Genomic DNA, 22,155 nt, shown 5'->3' with positions numbered 1-22,155 from the left:
TATGCTGTTTATTTATTTATTTGCATGACTGGGGTTTGAACTCGGAGCTTGGAGATTGCAAAGCAGTCACACCTCTGGAGCCACACTGGAGCCACACCTCTCTCTTTTTTGTTTTAACTGAATACTTTTTCAGACTTCCGTGTTACTATGTTATACTTTTCCTCAGTAGACTTCCATACATTTACTAATATTTCGCTAATGATGGACTCCTGGTCACCTCCATGTATGTTACAACAGTCAGTGTGGTGTACATGCTTCCTTATCAACTGTGGGACAAGAATTACTCTTGACGTCTACCTAGGGGGGCAATGGTGCCAATGGATGGAGTCCTGTTTGATTTCAATTGCTTTGTGGAACTGCTTTGTGGAACTGCTTTGCCTGTCATGTTCCCTACCTCCCCTTAGTGTTTTCACACTTTCTTTCTTTCCTTTTTTTTGTGGTGCTAGGGATTGAACCCAGGTCCTCGAGCCTGTTAGGTGAGTACTCTACTCCTAAGCTATAACCCCAGCCAGGTGCAGCATCGAACTTTCTAATCTTTGCTACCTTAGGGGTCTGAAATAATAGCTCATTAAAATTTTAGTGACATTATTATTATTATTTGCATACAGGAACACGGCCTTTGAACTGATCCCTTTAACTCTTTTTTTGTTTTTTGTTTTTTTTTTCCGGTATGGGGCTTGAACTCAGGGCCTACACCTGGAGCCACTCTACCAGCCCTTTTTTGTGATAGGCTTTTTTCAAGATACGGACTCAAGAACTATTTGCTCAGGCTGGCTTTGAACCACGAGCCTCCTGATCTCTGCCTCCTGAGTAGCTAGGATCGTAAGCATGAGCCATTAGTGCCCTGCAAACTGATCCCTTTAAAGTGATACAGAATAGAGCTGACATACGATTTTTCATACATGCTGTTTCTGGATAGGAGGCTTGGTGTGTCTGGCTTAAATTTTTTAAAGTTAAAAAAAGTTTATGAGCTGGGGGGTTATAGTTCTACTGGTGGTAGAGTGCTCGCCTAGCATGCTTGAGGCCCTGGATTCAATCTCTAGCACCACAAAACCAAAATTATTTCCAGATTATGTAATTGAATTATACTTACTGAAAATTAAATAAGCCACTTGAAGAGTGGAGATTGGGAGGATTGTGGTTTGACACCAGCCTGGGGCAAAAAGTTAGTAAGACTCCATGTCACTAGCAAGCTGGGTATGGAGGCTCATGTCTGTAATCCCAGCTATATGGAGGGCATAGGTAGGAGGATCAAGGTTTTAGGCTGGCCTGGGCAAAAAGTGTGAGACCCTATCTGAAAAATAACTAAAGCAAAAAGGGCTGGGGCATGGCTCAAGTGGTAGAGCACTTACTTAGCAAGAGGGAGGCCCTGGGTTCAAACCCCAGAACCACCCCCCACCAATTTATAAAAAAGGGAAAACATTAAGAAATTAAAATTACTTATAATTCTTTCAAATAGAGATAATTAACATTAACATTTTAGAAAACATCCTAATTACTTTTCTCTATATTTGTATTTTTAGTTTATGATTGTAAACATGAGATCATACAATTTCATAGCTCACCTGTCTCACCAATTACATATTTGCTTACAGCCAAATCTTTGCACACTGCCCCAGCAGGCAAATTGGGTTTACAATATGTGTGTGTGTGTGTTTAAATTAGGAACACATGAGACTAAGGAAGGCCACCATGGCCAAGGTCATCAGGAATCACCATACTAAGAATGAAATGCTTATCATTATCTATAACGAACTGGCCATTAGGTGCCTAAAGATTCCTGACCAGGCTCCACTATCCAGGGAGCATTTTTCCATGCAGACTAATACCCGTCTTGGGCACTGACTCCAATGACTGGCAATTCCCAGTCAGGAATTTTATATGAATAGAATCACACAATATGCAGTATTTTGGATTACATACTAGGGTTGCTGAGTGTCATCACAAATTGTGGTGTGTTTCAACCAGTTCATTTCTTTTAATTGTTGTCCCTTTTTTTTTCCAGTACTGGAGTTTGAACTCAGGGCCTTGCACTTGCTAGTGAGGCACTCTTCCAGCCCTTAATTGCTGTCTTAATTGAAGAAACTGAAATGTTTCTCTTTTAGGAATCCCTAAGTTTTAATTTAACATAATTTTATGTCCTAGAAGGTTCATCATATTTAGAGTTGATATTTTCTTTTCTTTTTTTAAAAAATGTTAATTGGTTAAAGTCAGTATCATTTTTAAGCAGGATTTTTCTTTTCTTTACAAAGGCAACCAATACTCTACAATTTTCAGGCAATGTCTGAGAAAATTCTAGAACAACAAGTCTATGGACAGCTCTTTGAGTCTGGGTAATGGAACTTGACTTGCACCGTCCTGGCTATGCCTTCTGTTAGATGCCTTGGCATTCTGTCCCTTATCTTATAAACACAGTCCCTGTTGCAGCTTGCCTGTCAAAGCTGGATATCTTTGAACTTTTATTTTTCCAACTTCAGTATTTGAAATTATTTTTTATAAATTTAATGGTTCACATCTTATGAAATGGAAACTTAGTTTACCCTGTAACTTCTTTTTCTTTTAAACTTTTTTAGTTTTGTTGTTGTGGTCCTGGGGTTTGAACCCAGGACCTCAGGCTCACTATGCAGGTACTCTACCACTTGAGCCGCTCTGCCAGCCCAAAAAATGCGCCTGGAAGAGTGTAGATCTGAGTTTAACTTTTGGTTCTTTTTGGCAGCACTGGGGTTTGAACTCAGGGCCCCACACTTGCTAGGCAGCCTTGTACCACTTGAGCCACTGTGCCAGCTCAACTTTTTAGTTTGTGGCATTCTTTTTCAGTCTTTGTCATTGTTTGCAATATAGAGTTGATATTTTTGCAATAAAATTTAGAGGTGGTGAAGGAGCTAAGTTAAAAATGTGATTAAGTAATAGCACTTATTTTTCATAAAGGTCACCTAGATATATGCAAAGTCCAATTATAGCTTTTATTTTGGGGGGAGATAATCATGTAATTATAAAGTAAATTCTGGACAAAATTCAAGAGGCTTGATGTTTTCTTGGCCCATGTAGTCTTATCGTGGGATAATAACACTTCTATTAGGGTTAGGATTCTCAATATCTAAGTTGCAGCCTGCTGATTTGAAATCTCCTTACCATTTTGGATGGAAAGGTACCTAAATAATAATAATAATAAATCCTCTTCTTGGGCACCAGTGGTTCACACCTGTAATCCTAGCTACTTGGGAGTCTGAGATCAGGAGGATCATGGTTTGAGTCCAGCCCTGGGAAACAGTTTGTAAGGCCCCATGCAGATCAAACTGCATTGAAGGTGTGGTTCAAGAAGTAGAGTGCCTGCTTTGCAAGCGTGAAGACCCGAGTGCAAATCCCAGTCCCATGAAAAAAAAAATTCTGCTGAATTTAATTCAGTTATCTATAAACATCATAAATTTTTCTGTTTTAAATCTGCACACATATGACACAATAAGAAAAGCATGAGCACAAATCTTTTTGGCTTATCCCCTTTAGGGAGCATATGTTAAATTACCAGTCTTGGCAGGACCTGTCTCTCTTTTTTTAAACCATTAACACCTTGGCCACAGGAGGAACCAAATGTAGTGTTCCCAGGCCTTTTCAGTGACAGTTATTAAGAGCAGATGAATGCTGTGAAATTCTAAATGTCAGCACTAAGAAGCTCATTCAAGTATTTCTATCACAGTTGGCCAGGAAAGGCCATGAAAGAGCAATGACTGCTTCGAAGAACACACTGGTATGGCATCAGTCTGAGTTCTCTGCTGCTGGAGTACCAGAATTCTGTGGAAGTAACAGCTGAAAACCTAACATATTTAAGGGATTAAATATGGGCAATAACATAGCCCACAGAAATCCTCTATTTCAGTCCATGGAAGAAAAGGCTTGGAAAATACCATGTACACAATTATATGTTAATAGGAATATTGACTGTTTATTGGAAACCTATCAGGCCTGGTTCTAAGTCTTTTACATTTATCATCTCATTTAACAGGAAATCAGTCTCATGAGGTAGAGATAATTATTGTCATTTTGTAGATGAAGAAAGTCTTAAAATGTTACCCAATGTGTTTTATTCCAAATCAACACTTAATAATATTATGCCTTATAATGCACTTTGCTAAAACCACAGTGATCACTGAACTCGATGATTTTTTTTTTTTTTAACCACAAGCCCTGGTGCTGAATGCTTAAGTGTCTATGGTCCTCAAGTGTTTTTGTTCTAACTAGGAGAGCTGGACTACTGAGTGGACAGTGGGTTGTTACTGCAACAAGAATTAACTAAAAAACAACATGATAATAAGATATGTAATCCCTGTTAACCAAGACATAGGGGACTAGAAACAACTAGTGAGGTATTTGTTGTTGTTGTTTGTTTTTGTGGTATGGGGGTTTGAATTCAGGGTCTTGTGCATGTCAGGCAAGCTCTTTTCTCACTGAGTTATATTCCTCAGCCTTTTTTACGTTTTACTTTTTAATTTATTTTTTTGAGACAGGGTCTCACCATGTAGCCCAGGCTAGCCTGGAACTCAAGATCCTCCTGCCTCTGCCTCCCAAAAACGGTTGGGGTAGAAAAAAAAGAAAAGAAAAAAAAGGGTTGAGGTGTGGCTCAAGTGGTAAACACCTGCCTATTGAGGCCCAGAATTTACTCTCCAGTACCACACACACACACACACACACACACACACACACACACACACACACACACACAAAGTCTATAGGTATGTAGTGAACAGAGCACCAGTAGCTCACACCTGTAATCTTAACTACTTGGGAGGCTGATATACAAAATAATGAAAACAAAATGGGTGGGAGGTGTAGCTCAAGTGGTAGAGTGCCTGCTTTGGAAGCACAAAGCCTTGAGTTCAAACCCTATACCAAAAAAAAAAAAAGAAAAGCAAAGAAAAAAAAGGGTATGTAGTGGAGCTTCTTTTGAAGTGTGTATTGAAGGGAAGGGAGAGGATCAACAGGAATCAGAGGATTCTGAAGAATTTGGGATAGACGAAAAAGGGTAAAAGACTCTCTTTTCTCAAAAAAAATCATATTCACTATTTTTACAAATTAAGTATACTAAATCTTGTGGGTTAAAATGTTTATAGAGTCTCTTCCTTTACCTTGTCAGCTGGCAAAAAAGAATTCTAGAAGAATGTTGGCTCAATGCTTCCAGAGATGTACAAGGAGATGCAGAATTTCAGGCTTAAAAGTAGGAATTTTAGGTTCAAATTATGGCTCTATCACTTAATAGTATGTGATTTAAGACAAACCACTTAATTTCTCTAGACCTGATTGTCTCAGCCTTAAAATAGGGCAAGAACACCTGCCTCACTGTTACTCGTCAAGGATAAATTAAGCTAATGTTTGAGAATGTGTTCTGTAAACTATCAAGTACTGCACAGTTCCATTTGCACAGGTAATGTCAAAATTGGACACATCAGTTGGTCTGCTCCTTGGCATTCGCTATCTGACTAAATGCCCACAATGTGCCAAGCACCATGATGAGCTGAGGTTGCCCAGAGTTCCTGTTCTAGCTGGGTGGAGAGATACACTTATACCATGTTCTTATGAGAATACTCTAGGCAAGGTGATACAATTAAAAAATTAAAAACAATTTATTGTGTAAATTGAAATCGTGAAGAGATTTAAAGTCATTCATACAGTGGTCAAACTCACAGAGGCAGAAGGCAGAATGACGGTTACCAGGGCATGGGAGGAGGGGAAATGCAGTATTACTGTTTAACAGGTGTAGGATTCCAGTGGGAGAAGATGAAAAGTTGTAGAGATAGTTGTACAACAAGGTCAGTGTACTTACTGGCATGACCTGCAACTTGAAAATGGCTAAAATGGTAAAATTTATTTACATATATTTTATCATGAGTATAAGAAAAGAATTTAAAGTCAATCAGAGCAAATTCTTAATATTTGTACTCACAAAGGAGCAATATCCAGATGGTTGATGCTAAATCCAGAAGAGCAAAAGTTGTCGATATGGTTAGGAATGCAACAGCCAAAGGATAATCACAGCCTATAAATCTAGCGGCTACTAGGAATATCGCAGGTCCAATCATGCCTGGAGTCAACCGGTTACAAAGAAAAAGAAGATCTAGCATTAGCATTTGTTCCACCTTAAAAGAGTAAAATGAAATTTGAAATTGCTGCCACCTACTGTAGAATCACTGAACTGCCTTTTCTAGTGAAAGAAGACTTTCACTAGAAAACCTGGCTCAATTGAGTGGTAGATTGCCTGCCTAGCAAGTGCAAAGTTCAAACCTTAGTACTACCACCAGAACAATAATAAAGATAACAACACCAGAGGAGGCGGGGGTGGGGGTGGGCGGGGGGAGGAATAAAGGAGAATGATGGAGCAGGTGAGCTCAACTATGATACACTGTAAGAACTTTTGTACATGTCAAAATGTACCCCCTCCCAGCACAACAACAAAACAAAACAAACAAAAAAACCCCCACCAAAACCAAGTTTGAGTATATTATACCTAATGTAGTAGTACAAAGAAAACCTCATAATGCCTGTGACCAGGACTCAGCTAAAGGTCTCCAGTGTTAGAGAAGATACAAAAGTAAACAACCAAAATTATGGTTGTAGAGAGAAGCAACAGCTGACACAGCATATGCTTAAAATTCATATACCAAAGTAGATCAATTAAATAATACATTCTGTTGGATGAGTTAGGTAAGTGATCCATCTTAGTTCTAACAGCTGATAACACTATGCACAGGACATTACAGGCAGTTAAGCATGGTAGACAAGTTAACAGCCGCCAGTTTTTCCTGGTGAGTCTACAGCCGTGCCACCCAGTAACTATGTAATGGAAATGTTGTATTTCTATATGCTACAAAAAAGAACTTATTTTAGTTAGTAAATATTTTTGAAATTCAGTGTGTATTCCTTCAAAAAAAGGCTTAAAATGTTTCCATTCAAACTTAATAGTTGAAAACATAGTCAATGACAACCCAGGCAAAAAGTGAGAAACACTACCTTCCTCCCCCCCAAAAAGAAAACAAAGTGATTTATAAAACTCTGGGGATATTGTTGAGCAGAGCAAGCCACTTTTTTTGTTACAAAGTGGAAATAACAGGGTATTAAAAATCTTTTTCCAGAGTCAGCACTGAAGAAGGATATTATAAGTCTTCATCTCAAAATGCATGGTTCAAAAAGGACTATATTGTACAGAAATGCACTAATCCATCCTAGTGTTTTAATATGTAAACAAAATAAATGACTAACATCATCATTTCTATTTTGCCTTGCACTGTTGTGATATTGAGATATAAGAAGAAATTATGTATTTGGTCTCAGTCTCTGGTTCTTGGCACACAGCTCCTAAGATCCTTGGAATCTCTGGAATGATAAAATTGTCTTTTGTTTGTTAACAAAATGACTGGTGACACTGGGACAGTGCCAGATGGCTTTAATGCAGCCCAGACTGGCCTTGAAGTCATGGTCTTCCTACTTCAGCCTCCTGAGGGCTGGGATGCTGGGATTACAGGTGTGTACCACTATGTTCCACTCTGTTTTTTTTTTCTTTTTTCTTTTTTCTGAGATGGAGTCCCACTATGTTATCCAGGCTAGCCTCAAACTTCTGGGCTCAAGTAGTCCTCTCACCTTAGCCTCTCCAGTATTTGGAATTTGGGACTATAGGTGTGTACCATCATGGCTGGCCCTGGTTACCTTCCGGATGGGCACTGGTCACCAGATAACCAATGCATGATGAGAAATGTGGGGTTTAGCTCTACTCTCTAATCTCTGGGGAAGGGAAGGGGCTGAAGGTTGGGTTGATCACAATGGCCAGTTACTTCATCACGTCTGCATGATGAGGTCTCCACAGAAACTCAAAAGGATAAGGACTGGGCAGATGTGGTGGTGCATGCCTATTATCCCAGCACTTGAAACACAGAAACAGAAGCAGGAGGATTGCTAGTTCAAGCCAGCCTGGGAAAAGCAGGGAGACCCTGTCTCAAAAAAAAAACCCAACACCCAAGAAGTTTTGGACGTGCTTCCAAGCAGCAGAACATGTGGAGGTTACTGGAGGGAGGTGCGCCTGGGGAGAGCATGGAAGCCCCATGCTCCTTCCAACATACTCACCCTGAGCATCTCTTCCACCTGGCCATTCCTCTGCAGCCTCTGGAATAGCCTTTGTAATACATGAGCAAACACAAATACAGTGTTTCCCTGAGTTCTGTGAGCTACTTGAACAAAGTACTTGAACCTGAGGTAGGTCATGACCCCAAGTTATAGTCAGTCAGTGAACAGTACAGGCCAGAACCTGGGACTTGTGACTGGCATCTCAAGTGGGCAGGGGCAGCCTTGTGTGATTTATCCTCAGCTTGCAGTACATATACCAACACATCTCCAGGAAGACAGTGGAGAAACTGAATTATAGCACAACACATCCAGCTGGTGTCTATTGCAGAACCAGATGTGTGTGTGGAAAAGTCTCCACACACATTGCAACTAGAGAAGTGTTTTTGGTGTTGTATATTGTATGAGTATGTGAGAGTAGGAAAACTTTTTTTTCTTATCTTTAGTAACTATAAACCAAAGCAGAACTTGATTCACTTCACTTACCTATAATGGTAAAAATTCTGCATACACTTAGAGCTGAAAAATTCCATTTTACCCTTAAATTGTCAGCTGCTTTACCAGACAGGATCATACATAACCAACAGCCAAAATAAGGCAATGCAGATACAAACCCATTCTGGAAGGAATAAGAGACACAGGATTAACTATGGTAGAAGGAAAACACATACACACACACACACACTACTACCATTTGAAAACAAAAGAAAAACAGGAATATTCTGTTAATGGTTATAGAATTATAGGAAATAATTTTGCATTTGAAAAGATTATGGGATTCAGTTTAACACAGCCTCCAAGGAGCTGTCTCAGAGGGAAACCAGGTTCATCACAGTCCTGTCTGCTTAACATAATCTTGGCTGTTAGTCTGAACTTGTGCTGTGGGAGAAGACAAGTCTTCCTGTTAACCTCTGGATTCTCTCTATGGAACACTTTGTCCTCAATCTTTACTTACTTATTTTAAAATATTTTTTACTATAAAATACAATTCATACACAGAAAGCCACACAAGTTAAATAAATGGATACCTTAGCAGATTATTCTAAGGACCATCTAGATCAAAAAATAGCCAGCATCCTGGAGAGCTTTTCATTGTCCTAGTCCAATGACACCCTCTTCCTTTCTCCATAAGTAAGAATCATCCTGGTCACACATGCTCACATTTGTCTATGGTTGCATCACCCAAGGTGCAACCCTAGATACTGTAGTTTGGTCTTAACTAAACTATAGTTGAGTTTTAGTTATTTAATAATTTTTGATGTGTCTTTTATGTCTCTTTTAATCTATACATCCCTTCAATTCCTTTTTTCTTATAATTTTATTAAAGAACCTAGGTCATATTTTATTTATTTTTAAAAGATCAGTGCCAAGTAAAACTATAGTTCAAAGAAATTATCTGAAAGGTGAAAATCTGCTGGGTGCCTATGGCTCACTTCTGTAACCCTAGCTACTCAGGAGGAAGAGATCAGGAGGATCATAGTTCAAAGACAGCTGGGCAAATAATTGGAGAAAAAAACCCTTCACAAAAAGGGGCTGGTGGAGTGACTCAAGGTGTAGGCCCTGAGTTCAAACCCCAGTATTGCAAAAAAAAAAAGTAAGTCCATTTTATGTTTATACACACACACGCACACACACACACACACACACACACACACTCCCTCCCTCCAGAGCTTGGGAATATTTCTTGATTTTTGTTTTTTTTCTTCAACGGAGAGAGTGAACGCAGTCCCCTACTACCACAAATTATGAAGTCAAGTTTCCCACATTTGGGGAAATCACAGGGGTCAGCACATCTGGAGTGCAATGGATAAGCCTCACCCTGGGAAAACCACCTTCGTGATCATGGTATCTCCCCTGCCAGGTAAGTATTCTTGGTGTTTTTTATTCCTCCTATTTTGCCTTTCCTCACCAGGCATTGTCGCTCTCTTTCTCTTTCTCTCTCTCTCTCTCTCTTTTTCGTTATTTGTGCCAGTGGCTCACGCCTGTAATCCTAGCTACTCAGGAGTCAGAGATCAGGAGGTTCAAAGCCAGCCCAGGCAAATAGTTCACCAGACCCTATCTCGAAAACGAACTGTAGGAGTAGCTCAAGCGGTAGAGCACCTCTTTTCCAAGTGTGAAACCTAGAATTCAAACACCAGTCCCACCAAAAACAACAAAAAACCCAACAGCCCAAGAAACAAAAAAAGAGATGTCTATAAAATTTAATAAGCACAGTAAAACAGAAGATATAAAATGACTGAATTTCATCTAGAAGAAAACAAATTCTATGTATAAAGTATATGTATATATATATTCTACATAAGAAGCAGATGGTTATTTTTCTTACCTCTTGAACATTGAATCTTAGGATATCCTTCATGTAAGTAGGCAATAATGTCAATAAAGTATAAAAAGTCCAGTTGTAAGAAAAATGTGCAACCTCTATAGCCCAAGGTGGCAATGATTTTAAAATAGGTTTCCGTGGTACTGACTTCTGGGAAGAAAGCTGAGGAAACAGACAAACTTAGGATAAGCAACAGCTGTGCTAATGCTTTGCTCTCTACCTTATTAGCTAAAGCTCAACCTAGACCAGCCTCAACTATCAGCCTTGACTAGCAAATTCCAGAATTTAAAATCAACTCCTTTGAAATATTAAATAGCAAAATACATGATAAATGTTCCATTTAAAAATACTAGCTAGAGATGATTAGAATTAAGAGGAAAGAATGGAAATGTAATCTTAGAGTGACAATGTTAATCCTAAGCACTTCTCATAAATACTGCCTTCAGCATTAATTTCTCTATAAAATGGAGAATGGTTTCATAATTATGGCCTAAGGTTGAGTCTATAACAATTCATATTTCTTTCTTTCTTTTTTGCAGTATTGGGGTTTGAACTCAGGGCCTCACATTTGCTAGGCAGGCACTCTATCCCTTGAGCCACTCTGTTAGCCTTTGATTGTATTGGGTGCTTTCGAGATAGGGTCTCCCAAACTCTTTGCTGGATAGGCTTCAAACCACAATCCTCCCAATCTCTGCCTCCAGAGTAGCTAGGATTACAGGTGTGAGTCACTGGCACCCAGCCTACAAATCATATTTCTTTATTCAACCTTGGTTTAACTGAAATGATTTATATGAATTAATACATCTATGCACCTAGCTACTTGGGAGGCTGAGGGAGGAAGATCACTTAAGCCCAGACTTGGAGACCAATCCAGGCAATATAGCAAGGCCCTGTTTCAAAAAGAAAAGAAAAGAAAAAAGAAAAAGAAGATCTGTGCAACAGAGGGCTTCATATACCACCATGTGGAGAAGTGATCTTCAAAGTAGGGTAGAAGCATCCCAGGGGAATGCAAGATGATCCACAGAGGTGGGGAAAGACACATTAGAGTTTCTGTTTATACTCATTTTTATTGTAAAGGAAGAAATTAAGCCCATCTATACTTAGTAAATAGGTTGGCCCTGAAATAGATCAGATGATCACCCACAGTATAATTTCCCCAATTCAGAGGGCTTAGCAATGGCATTCTCACTTTTTTGTCTGCCCTCAGTGTATTATGGCACAACTTGAGATCACAGTTTATACCTGTGTACTTAGGTCGACTTAGGGATTTTTAAGCCAGTTTTAATTAAAACAACTCTCACAAAATTGACAGGGTCTTCAAAAGATTCCTGCGGAGCAACAGTCAATAGAAGAGAATTCTAGTAATATACAACACAATGAACACCTAAGAAAAATACCAGAGCTGCCATTTTTCCTCAGGAGTGCTTTGTTAGCTACTCTGGATCATCAAATATAGCATATTCACACACACTGGTCTCATCAGACATTAGTATGTTAACAAATTGTTATCATTTGTAAGTAACAGCAAAAGGGGCTTCCATTAAAATTTAGGTAAATATTATTTATGTCATGTATTTTGTACATACTTCATGATGTAAATAAGTACAGTAGTACATTTGGATAATGTGTGGATGGCAGACACTGGTCTGGGACATCAGAATTTTAAATTTTCTTTAAACTGAGGCTCTGGTTCCTTTCTCAAAAGCAAGAGAAGTCTATGTCTGCCTCCAGGGTTCAATGCTATTTCAAAAGAGATGAACTGGTATTAACTTTTTTTATTTTATTTAAAAAACTTTTTTCTTTTATTCATATGTGCATAAAATGTTTGGATCATTTCTCCCCCCTTAACCCACCCCCTCCCTTACCCTCCCACCGCCTCTCTTACCCCCCCCACCCCCTCCCTCTCCCCACAACCCCCTCGCTACCAGGCAGAAACTATTTTGCTCTTATCTCTAAATTTGTTGAAGAGAGAGTATAAGCAATAATAGGAAGGACCAAGGGTTTTTGCTAGTTGAGATAAGGATAGCTACACAGGGAGTTGACTTGCATTGCTTTCCTGTACATGTGTGTTACCTTCTAAGTTAATTCTTCTCAAACTAACCTTTTCTCTAGTTCCTGGTTCCCTTCCCCTATTGGCCTCTGTCGCTTTAAAGTATCTGCATTGGTTTCTCTGTGTTGAGGACAACAAATGCTATCTAGTTTTTTAGATGTCTTACCTATCCTCATACCTTCCTTGTATGCTCTCGTTTTATCATGTGATCAAAGTCCAATCCCCTTGTTGTGTTTGCCCTTGATCTAATGTATGCATATGAGGGAGAATATATGATTTTTGGTCTTTTGGGCCAGGCTAACCTCACTCAGAATGATGTTCTCCAGTTCCATCTATTTACTTTCAAATGATAAGATTTCATTCTTTTTCATGGCTGCATAAAATTCCATTGTGTATAAATACCACATTTTCTTAATCCATTCGTCAGTAGTGGGGCATCTTGGCTGTTTCCATAACTTGGCTATTGTGAATAGTGCTGCAAAAAACATGGGTGTGCAAGTGCCTCTGGAGTAACCTGTGTCACATTCTTTTGGTTACATCCCCAAGAGGGGTATTGCTGGAGCATATGGTAAGATCTATGTTTAGATTTTTAAGAAGCCTCCAAATTTTTGCCACAGTGGTTGTACCCGTTTACATTCCCTTATGCCCACATCCTTGCCAACACCTGTTGTTAGTGGTGTTGCTAATGATGGCTATTCTAATAGGGGTGAGGTGGAATCTTAGTGTAGTTTTAATTTGCATTTTCTTTATGGCTAGAGATGGTGAGCATTTTTTTATGTGTTTTTTGGCCATTTGAATTTCTTCTTTTGAGAAAGTTCTGTTTAGTTCACTTGCTCATTTCTTCAGTGGTTCATTAATTTTGGGAGAATTTAGTTTTTTGAGTTCCCTATATATTCTGGTTATTAGTCCTTTGTCTGATGTGCAGCTGGCAAATATTTTCTCCCACTCTGTGGGTGGTCTCCTCAGTTTAGAGACCATTTCTTTTGTTGAGCAGAAGCTTCTTAGTTTTATGAAGTCCCATTTATCTATGCTATCTCTTAGTCGCTGAGCTTCTGGGGTTTCATTGAGAAAGTCCTTGCCTATACCTATTAGTTCCAAAGTATGTCCTACTCTTTCCTGTACCGACTTTAGAGTTTCTGTTAGGCAGTTTTCCTTCCTTTTCTATTTCGTGGAACAGTTTAAAGTGGGTTGGTATCCATTCTTCTTTAAAGGTCTGATAGAATTCAGCCAAGAATCCATCAGGTCCTGGACTTTTCTTTTTGGGGAGGCTCTTGATTGCTGCTTCAATTTCATTTTGTGTTATAGATCTATTCAGATGATTAATGTCCTCTTGGTTCAGTTCTGGATGATCATAAGTATCTAGAAATCTGTCCATTTCTTCAAGATTTTCAAATTTATTTGAATATAGGTTCTCAAAGTAGTCTGTGATGATTTCCTGGACTTCCCTGGTGTTTGTTGTTATCTCCCCTTTTGCATTCCTGATTTTACTGATTTGGGTTTTTTCTCTCCTCGTTTTAGTCAGGTTTGCCAGGGGGTCTGTCGATCTTGTTTATTTTTTCAAAGAACCAACTTTTTGTTTTTTTAATTCTTTTTATGGTATTTTCGGTTTCTATCTCATTGATTTCAGCTCTTATTTTTATTATTTCTCTCATTGTATTTGTTTTGGGATTTGCTTCTTCTTGTTTTTCTAGGGGTTTGAGATGTAACATTATGTCATTGATTTGAGATCTTTCAGTTTTTTTAATATATGCACTCATGGCTATAAACTTTCCTCTCAGGACTGCCTTTGCTGTGTCCCATAGGTTCTGGTAGGTTGTGTTTTCATTTTCATTGACTTCCAGGAACCTTTTAATTTCCTCTTTTATTTCATCAATGACCCATTGTTCATTAAGCAATGAGTTATTCAGTTTCCAGCTGTTTGCATGCTTTTTGTCTTTATTTTTGTTGTTGAGTTCTAGTTTTATTGCATTGTGATCAGATAGAATGCATGGTATAATTTCTATTTTCTTATATTTGCTGAGGCTTGCTTTGTGCCCTAGTATATGATCTACTTTGGAGAAGGTTCCATGGGCTGCTGAGAAGAATGTATATTGTGTAGAATTTGGATGAAATGTTCTGTAGATATCAAGTAGGTCCATTTGATCTATGGTATGTTTTAGATCTTGGATTTTTTTATTGAATTTTTGATGGATGATAGTGGAGTGTTAAAGTCTCCCCGGACCACTGTGTTGGAGTTCATATATGCTTTTAGGTCCTTCAGGGTATGTTTGATGAAATTGGCTGCGTTGACATTGGGTGCATATAGGTTGATAATTGTTATTTCCTTTTGGTCTATTTCCCCTTTTGTTAGTATGGAATGTCCTCCTTTATCTCATTTGATCAATGTAGGTTTGAAGTCTACTTTGTCAGAGAAAAGTATTGCTACTCCCATCTGTTTTGGAGGGCCATTGGCTTGGTAAATTTTCTTCTGGCCTTCATCCTAAGCCTATGCTTATTTCTATCGATTAGATGGGTCTCCTATAAGCAACAAATTGTTGGATCTTCCTTTTTAATCCAGTTTGTCAAACGGTGCCTTTTGATGGGGGAATTAAGTCCGTTAACATTAAGAGTTAGTATTGATAGGTATGTGGTGATTCCTGTCATTTTATTATCTTAGTTTTTTGAGGGTTTGATTGTGTGTAGATAAGTTGATGTTACTCTCTACTCTCTTGCCTTTTCTTATCCTGTGGTTTGGTATGGCTTGCCCTTTCATGGTTATGGTTGTTTTCATTTTCTGTGTGCAGAATCCTTTGAAGAATCTTTTGTTGTGGTGGCTTGGTAGTCATATATTGTCTTAGTTTCTGCTTATCATGGAAGACTTTTATTGATCCATCTATTTTGAATGATAGTTTTGCTGCATAGAGTATCCTGGGGTTTTAGTTATTTTCATTCAGTGCCTGGAAGAGCTCAACTCAAGCTCTTCTTGCTTTTAATGTCTCTGTTGAGAAGTCTGCTGTGATTTTGATGTGTTTACCTTTGTATGTTATTTAGTTTTTCTCTCTTACAGCCCTCAATATTCTTTCTCTAGTCTCTGTACTTGTTGTTTTAATGATAGTCTCTGTACTTGTTGTTTTAATGATAATATGTCGTGGGGTAGTTCTATTTTGGTCGGGTCTGTTTGGAGTTCTGGAAGCCCCCTGTACCTGTATGGGCATAGTTTTCTCTAGATTTGGGAAATTTTCTGTAATTATTTTGTTGAATATATTACACATTCCTTTTGTTTGCACCTCTTCTCCTTCATTCAATGCCCATGATTCTCAGGTTTAGTCTTTTGATGGAGTCAGTAAGTTCTTGCATTTTCTTTTCACAGGTCTTGAGTTGTTTAATAGTTCTTTGGTTTTTCTTTTAATTAGCATTTCATCTTCATGTTCTGAGATTCTGTCTTCTGTTTGTTCTATTCTGCTGGATTGGACTTCCATTTTGCTTTGCATTGCTGTTTCATTCTTTTTTCTGAGGTTTTCCATATCCTGAGTCTCTTCCTCTTTAATATTTTCTATTTTCACCCTGAGTTCATTTATCTCTTTATTGTGTTCTTTGTTTCACTTTGGTGGTTATACAGTGCTTCTATTGTTTCTTTTATTTCTTCTTGTGCTTTATCAAATTCTGCATTTTTTTTGTCTTAGAATTTCTTGAGTGTCTCCTGTACATTTTGGTTGACCATATCCAGTATCATCTCTATAAAATTCTCATTGATTACTTGCAGGATTTCTTCTTTCAGAGTGCTCTTGTGGCCTTCATTGGGTTCTTTGGCATAGTTTATCTTGTTTTGTTGGAGTCTGGATCTGGGTATCTGATTTCTTCATTTACCTCTGGTTCCTGTACTAATTTATTATTGGGGGGAAAATGGTTTCCCTTTTTTTTCTGTCTTCCCATAATTGCCCTTGCTACTGTTATTGTCCCTATACTGTGTGTAATTCAGTATTCTTTAGCTTGTAATAATAACAATGGTGATATCTAGAATGGAAAGGTGAGAGGAGAGGGAAAGCAAAGATGGTAAAGAAAAAGGGAAAACAAAACAAAACAAACAAAAAACCCCAACCAAACAGACAAACGAACAAACAACAAAAAAAAACAGAGCCAAAGAAATAAACAGGGAGAGATAGTATACTAATCAACGGTAAGCTAAACAGCCATTAGAGATACAGAAAGAGGATAATAATAAAAAATTTTTTAAAAATCCATAAGTTCAAATGCAATAAAGTTTCAGTCTTAATAATTTTGGTGTTAGTCCTTCAGCAATCCAGTCCTAAAGACTTCTCAGTGTCTGAGAAGTAGTTCTGTCATTTTCTTATCAAAGGGGATAAAAGAAAAAAGAAAAAAAATTCCAAGTTCAAATGCAATACAATTTCAGTTAGTCCTTCAGCAACTGGTGGTGTTGTTTCATCAAAGGAAGAAATTTAAAAAAAAGCAGTCTGGAGACAGGTTTGTGAATGTCTACCTGAGGCTGTGGCTCACCTGCCTCCTACTGTCAGCCATCTGCTGCTGCGGGCTTTGTTTATTTAGAGTTCTCCTGGACACATGCCCCTTTTGTTTTCTCCAGTATGCAGCTCTGCCTGCCTGTTACAATCGCAGTCTGTTTTTTTCTTTTATTTAGACTTCGCATGGGGAGTGCCCCTCCCCCACTCTCCCATGGAGCGTGCCACACTTTAGCTGCTGTTGCAAGCCTTCCCCTCTCCAAGCACACTGGGGGAGGTGGCACCACAGCCACCTACTCTGGCCAGCATGTTTATTTACAGTTCACTGGAAAGTACCCCTCCCCCACTCTCCAGTGGAACCCTCCTCAGGACAGTCACTGTTACAAGCTTTCCCACTCTAAGGCTGCTGGGCAGGTGCCGCCACTCCTGGCTTCTCTGGCCGGCTTGTTTATCTACAGTTCCATGAGGGAGTGCCCCTCCCCCACTCTCTGGAGCTCAGGGTGCCCCGCCGTCTTTGCTACATTTCTCTTTTTTTTTTTCAGCTACTTGTTCATTATTCAGCTTATTTTTTTCTCTTTTTTCCCTGGGTGGGGGTCAGTCTGTCCAGGGGGGCTATGCTGATCTGGCCCAGGGTTGTCTGTGGGAGTACCGCGTACCACTTAGTTCACCTGGTGGTCTGCTTCTCACAAGCAGGTTAGGCGCTGGTGTCTGGTGGCACGGGAGCCCTCCTGGTTTCTCCGTTTAATGTGGAGTGGGGATGCTATGTACGGGCTGGGGGTGTGGAGGTGTTGGAGTTTTGCCTCTTCTTGGTGGGTGGTTTTTCCTTCAAAGTGTATCTCCAGCATCTCTCCAAGATTTTACTTTAGGAAGCATGTTTTCTTGCTTCCTCCCTCTAGTCGCCATCTTGGAATCTCTCTTCCAGTATTAACTTTTTTGTGACCTTTTTACTAGGGATTTCTTTTTTTTTTTTGGTCTTTTGTTGTTTTTGCATTAGGGACTTTTTATTTGGCATGTTGACCTGTCAATGTGTAACAAAGGTGCAAGGGACACAGGGAATAGTGCATTTGCTCTTTTGCAGCAATAGTTCTGGTTCCACCTGTCCTTCACACTACCTCTCTCATGTTACAATTACAGGGGCTTGTACTCTACTCCAGACCTACTAAATAAACAGAACACAACCAAGGCAAACAAATGACAAAAAGTCTGCCAAGGAATTGAAATTTTACTTTTAGATGATTCTATAGAGCACTGGCTCCTATACTTTGCTGCAGGCAATCACCAGGGAAGCTTTAAAAATTCTGAGGCCAGCATCATACTTGACCAACTTAATACTTTGTGGGTAGATGAGAGGTAAGCATCTATGTTTTAAAGATCCCTAGGTAGGGATAGGGCTGTAGTTAAGTGGTAGAGTACTCCCCTAGCTTGCATGAGGCCTCTGGGTTGGATCCCCAGAACTGCAAAATAAATAAACAAAATAAAACAAAACACAGATATAAAAACACTGGTTGCTTCTCTGTTTTTTTATAGTACTAGGGTTTGAACTCAGGGCTTTATGTTTGCTACACAGGCACTCCACTAGCTGAGCCACTCTATCAATCCCTGAAATTAAAAAAAATGTACCAAATTTTAAAATAAATAAAATCCATACCTGATTTTTTAATGATGAAAGAATGTATCGTTTTTCATAATGGGAGATTGTTTTGTGAGTTTCTGGTGTATCACTAACCAGCCAGATCCATAAAATAAACCAAAGTATTCCAATTATACCTTAAAATAGAAAAATAATAGTTAAGTAAATTTAGAATGTATCAACAGCAATTTTTACATGACTTGAAAGAAAACTTAACTGTAAATTCAATGTAAAATGAGTTTCAATTTCAAGTTTCAATTCTTTAATGTGTAATTCCTAAACATTTTGAGAAAACAGCTTTTACCCACATGGCTCTGTCTATCAGGATCTACCAGACAAGTTTTTTTGGGGGACAGGGTCTTGTTGTACAGTCTCAGTCTCTTCAGTGCTGGGATCGTAGTCATGGACCACCAGACAAATCTTTTTGAAAATAAATTTCTACAATCTATATATTTCCATAAGTGTCTACTTTGTTTATTTGTTTTGATATCTCCTGACTTAGTAGTCAAATTTTTTTCAGTACAGGGGGAATTGAACTCAGGGTCTTGCACATGCTAGGCAAGCACTTTACCATTTGAGTCATGCTCCTGCTGTTATTTTGATGGTAGATGTATTTCCTGCATGAAATGTCTACGTGAAAATCTAATTTGTTCAGAATGTATCTTATCTTGCCAATGAATCTGAGAAATGTCCTCAGACTAAAATAAGGGCCAAGCATGAGCATCCCACCTGCTTTGATGAGAAGAAATATTTTCCAACACACATTTTTTTTATAGTACCCAACACAGTAACTTTTGGTAGTGTGGCATTTAATTCCAGAATTCAACAGCAGCTTCTACTAAGAAATAGTCTAAAACTAACATCAGGTGATAACTCAGGTAGATCCTTTTAACTATAGCAAATTGAAAAGCAGGTGTCAGTGATTTAGAACTTTGTGGTTTAGGAGATGATTACTTCAGCAAGTTGGAATAATGTATATATTTTAACTGATGATTAGACATATGTATATATGTCTTATTATATATTAAAATATATTAACTGATTATTACAGTTTGGATTTGTTATGCTATAAAACTTAGGTTCAAATTTTAACTTACCAAAAAAGTAGAAGACATAAGTCCAATTCACGTAGTAGCAAATGAGTCCAGAAAGAGGAAGTGAAATTACTGTTCCAAGCTGTGCTCCTAGAATAACACATAAGACTATAAATTTTCCAGAAAGAAGAAAAAGAAGGGACAGGCATATTGCTTAAAAAGGATAGGGAGCAGCTGATAAAAGAATTACTATGAAAACCCATGACCAGGAGGTGTGGCTGAAGCAATAGAACACCTGCCTAGAAAGAACTACTAAGATCTGAAGGAGAACTAGGCACCAGTGGCTCATGCCTGCAATCCTAGTTACTCAGGAGGCAGAGATCAGGAGGATCACAGTTCAAAGCCAGCACGGGAAAATAGTTGGTGAGACCTGTCTCAAAAAATTCCATCACAAAAAAGGGTTGGTGGAGTGGCTCAAGGTGTAGGCCCTGAGTTCAAGCCCCAGTACAGAAAAAAGAAAAGAAAAAAAATCTAAAGGAGTCACATTAGTCATATGTAAATATAAACACTTCTCCACTCTCTTAGTGGATCATTTTCTAGAAAACTGACAATATATAAACATCTATACATTAATGTAGTTACACCTTTGTAACTGACAGCTGTATTGATGGATCAGAAGGAGTCAATCAATAGGAAGATTCATGACAGTATGATATACCATTGGGGTGTGCTGGTGAATACTTGTAATGCTAGTGCTCAGGAGGCTGATGTAGGAGGATTGTAAATTCTGGGGCAACCTGGGACCCTGTCTCAAAAAAACCCAAAAATACGAGCTGGGCTCTGGTGGCTCATGACTGTAATGCTAAGCTGAGGTTTGAGGCCAGCCCCGGCAAATAGTTTGCAAGACCCTATCTCCAAAATAACCAGAGCAAAATTAAAGCGTTGCTCAAGTAGTATATTGCCTGCTTTGTAAGCATGAAGCCCTAAGTTAAAATCCCAGTCACTCACACACGCACACATGCACACACACGATATAGTAAACCACCCATGTGTTGGAAACTCGAGTGTCTGGGGAAAGGTTCAAAAATGTTCCGTAGGGCTAATAAGAAACTTGTTGAAATAAAAGTAAAGCTTTTTAGTTGCCTCGGAGTAGCACAAACAATTGTTTGATCCTGTCTCTCACTTGTAAAAACCTTTAATGTGATGCAGGCCTGGTGGCATTTGCCTGTAATGACACTTGGAACACTAAGGCAGGAGGATCATGAGTTCAACACCAGCCTGGGCTACACTGTAAGACCTACTCTCAAAAAAAAAAATCACGAACAAAAATCATATGTTCTCCCTCATATGTGGACACTAGATCAAGGGCAAACACAACAAGGGGACTGGACTTTGAGCACATGATAAAAATGAGAGCACACAAGGGAGGGGTGAGGATAGGTAAGACACCTAAAAAACTAGATAGCATTTGTTGCCCTTAACGCAGAGAAACTAAAGCAGATACCTTAAAAGCAACTGAGGCCAATAGGAGAAGGGGACCAGGAACTAGAGAAAAGGTTAGATCAAAAAGAATTAACCTAGAAGGTAACACACACACACAGGAAATTAATGTGAGTCAACTCCCTGTTTGGCTATCCTTATCTCAACCAGCAAAAACACTTGTTCCTTCCTATTATTGCTTATATTCTCTCTTCAACAAAATTAGAGATAAGGGCAAAATAGTTTCTGCTGGGTATTGAGGGGGTGGGGGGGAGAGAGGGGGGGTGGAGTGGGTGGTAAGGGAGGGGGTGGGGGCAGGGGAGAGAAATGACCCAAGCCTTGTATGCACATATAAATAATAAAACAATAAAAATAAAAAAAAATCATGAACAAAAGAAAAAAACACCAGCACCAAAAACCAAATAACTAAAGAAATAAAAACATACAAAAACAAAAGCAACCCCACCCCTAACTCTCCTAAAACAAAAATAAAAACAAACACCAGCAGAGATCAGAAGCCAACCTGGGCAAATAGACCCTATCTGGAAAATACTCAAGGCAAAAAAGGACTGGTGAGTGGCTCAAGTGGTAAAGTGCCTGCCTAGCAAGTATGAGGTGCTAAGCTCAAACCCCAGTACTGCCAAAGAAACAAAAATATCCCAAACCCTCTATGTTTCCCCATTGTATTTGGGATTGGGGGGGGGGGTGAATGAAATCATCATCCCTTCCCATGGCCTGTAGGGTCTGATATGGCCTGGCTCTTGTCTATATCTCTAGCCTTATCTTATGCTATTAGCCTGTTTATTCACTATCTTCTAACCACCCTCAGTGCTTTTTCATTTCTTTGAACTCTTATATTATTTCCTTCCTAAGAGTCCTTGTACATGCTGTTCTTATTGGTTGGAATGTTCTTTTTTCTGCTCTTTGCATGCCTGGTTTGTTCTTATTGTTCAGATTTTAACCTAAAAGTCACCTAGACAGGTCTTGGTCAACCACTGTATTTAAAATTAGTCAGGTGGAGCCAGGCATAGTGGTTTATGCCTATAATCCAGCACTCAAGAGGCTGAGAAAGTAGGATTTCG

General features: G+C 38.9%; 1 non-coding gene and 1 pseudogene across 1 annotated transcript; both read right to left on the bottom strand.

Moving 5' to 3' along the window:
* Positions 1 to 5,931: 5,931 nt before the first annotated feature.
* The window catches only part of LOC141421411 (sialin-like), a 34,769-nt pseudogene continuing 18,545 nt past the window's right edge, over positions 5,932 to 22,155 (bottom strand).
* LOC141421913 (U1 spliceosomal RNA) lies at positions 9,811 to 9,972 on the bottom strand. The gene has a single exon (XR_012446603.1). It is a non-coding gene; the product is annotated as a U1 spliceosomal RNA (small nuclear RNA).

The sequence above is a fragment of the Castor canadensis genome, chromosome 3 (assembly GCF_047511655.1).
Source record: "Castor canadensis chromosome 3, mCasCan1.hap1v2, whole genome shotgun sequence".
NCBI lineage: Eukaryota > Metazoa > Chordata > Mammalia > Rodentia > Castoridae > Castor > Castor canadensis.
Note: the sequence above shows the minus strand (reverse complement) of the source record. Positions and strands in the feature narration are given on the sequence as shown.